Source organism: Lynx rufus, unplaced genomic scaffold, assembly GCF_022079265.1.
Source record: "Lynx rufus isolate CCGP_SWC_20201006 ecotype Redwood Valley unplaced genomic scaffold, mLynRuf1.p SCAF_2, whole genome shotgun sequence".
Lineage (NCBI taxonomy): Eukaryota > Metazoa > Chordata > Mammalia > Carnivora > Felidae > Lynx > Lynx rufus.
This window is the reverse complement of record NW_025814834.1, coordinates 78,169,696-78,172,083: the sequence shown is the minus strand read 5'-3', so window position 1 is coordinate 78,172,083 and position 2,388 is coordinate 78,169,696. Positions and strand designations below refer to the sequence as shown.

Genomic DNA, 2,388 nt, shown 5'->3' with positions numbered 1-2,388 from the left:
TTCTATGGGCTGACTGATAGACCCTGGTTAAGTTCCACCAATTAGGGGTACTGGCACAGAAGAGTAAAGGAAGGGAGGAGAGCAGAGGCAGGATATGCATAGCCCTGGTTTCTTCCCTCCATCCCTAGTCCCTGAAGGGTGTCTGTATTCTTGCAGGATTATGTTCTGCCAGCCAGCTGTCTTAAACAAAACTTCATCTGAGTCCAGTAACTGCTCTTCCCTCACCTCTTTAGGCTTGAAGGAGATGATCTGTCTTGCTAATACCAGTTCTTAGATAATGCACCAACTCTAGTGTTTTCCTTATAATCCTACACTTAGCTTTGTCCTTTCATTCAACACTTTTCAAATCACTCACTTTGGGCAAACTATTTTTTTCTATCTGAGACATTGACTATAGTGGAATTGATATGTAGATGAACTTGGTTTATCAACATTTTATTAACTGATTTCAGGAGTTTTTCATAGTTTTAAAGGCCATTTTCACACAAGTATTCTATAAAGTGTCCCATGTTGCCTTTTACCACTGTTTTTCATGCTGTATTATCTTTAAGTATAAAGACTTCCAATCATATCACCAAGAAACCATTTCACCCACTGCTCTGTTTGGCTGCCCGTGTCTTGTCTCTCTCTCCAGCATTGGTGAGGCAGGTACCTTTCCAAAGGGAAGAGAAACCCATTGTTTATTGCCTTTGTGAATAATGAAAATGTGGGAGAGCTGGTTGGCAAAGCTGTTGCCACTGGCATCTTTGACATGAACTACACTGAACCAGTGTGTCGCTCTCTGTTGGTGGTCACACCAATTCTTCCTACGTTAACACCTTCAGTCACCATATACAAATTACCAGTGTCAAACTTGATGAAAGTAGTAAACTTCCAAGTCTCCACATCAGTATGAATAGTGTCATTCGCCTTGATGAGGGTATTAGGGTAGTGGATTGTGCAAGCATCAGTGGTCATCGGATGAGGGATTCCTTTGGTTTCCACAAGGATCTTTCTCACTTTGCACAACCTGTACTTGGTTTCCTCAGATGGAATACCATGAATAGTAAAGTGACTCTTGGTGTCACGGGTTAGACACCAAGATGTCTAAATGCCACTGCTTTTGACATCCATAAAACCAGGAGGTAGGTTATATCAGTTTGGACCTTGCTGCCTATCTTAATGAAACACTACAGGCTTATCTTCTTTACTTCATCTTCTGTTAGGGCACACATAAGCCTGCTCCTTAGGAAAATAATGAAAGGGAGACATTATCTCAGCCTATGGAGATTTGTATGTATTTGGATGAGGAACAGACACACCAGTTAATCTAGCATCCGATGCTTTAGAGCTGCTCTATGCTTCATATGTTTCTTGGGACCATGAGCCATGGCTGTTCCAGGAACAAAAAGCTTCTTTTATGGCTTCAGAGCTATGATTCATATGGTATTTCTTGTGATATTAGAAATGAGTTATTACTCATTTTCCTACAATTTTTGTGGCTATTTTTACTTGTCTATTTTCTGTTTGACTTTTAGAATCTGCTTATCAAGTTAAAATATAATACTGGTGTTTTTATTGGACAAATATAAAATGTATAGATTAGGAATAGGTGAAATCTTTATGAGTCCACTTACTCATGAATGTAGTACTCTTTCAATTTGTTCCAGTCCTCATTTGTATTTCTCACCGGTTTTTTAGAGTTTTCTTTGGAGGGGTTTTTTACAGTTCCTATTATCCTAGATATTTTACACAGTTGTTATTGCAAATGTTGTCTCTTTCCATTATAACCTGTAGCAGGTTTTGATTTACACATAGGAAGCCTACTGGTTCTTGATATGACTATTTTAATTTTGAACCCACCCATTTTATTGAGTTATCTTCATGTTTGTAGTGGTTATAATTTTTCCAAGTTTTCCTTTAACCAGACTCTGGTAAGAGAAGAATAGAAGAAGCACTCAGATGCTGTGTTCAACAGAAACTTTAAGCAAGAGGTGACACTTTAACTGAGTCCCCAGATTCAAAAGGGATTTTGATAGTTGCAAATAAAGGTGAAAGATATATGGGAAGAAATTCTAGATTAAGGAATGAACATAAGGTAAAGATTAAAAGAGACAAAGTACATGGTTGACTTGAGGACTTACATGTCATTCCGTATCCTGCGGCAGAGGGCTATGAAGTGGAGAGTTCTGATACATGAATATTATTAGAAGCAATGAACTCATATAGCATCTGCAAGAGTTGGTGACTAACTGGTGGGGAGAGGAAAACAGAAAAAAAGGTGAAGGATTCTGGCTGGGGCAGTGGAACAAGGAAGGATTTGTGAGAAAGGGATGAATTCAGTTTTGATGAAGTTGCATTTGAGAAGCCTTTGGAGCATATACATACTAATTTACAAAATATGACTAT

At 38.5% G+C, this 2,388-nt stretch overlaps 1 pseudogene; it reads right to left on the bottom strand.

Moving 5' to 3' along the window:
* Nucleotides 1-587: 587 nt before the first annotated feature.
* LOC124516086 (40S ribosomal protein S4-like) lies at nucleotides 588-1,370 on the bottom strand (annotated as a pseudogene).
* Nucleotides 1,371-2,388: the final 1,018 nt, after the last annotated feature.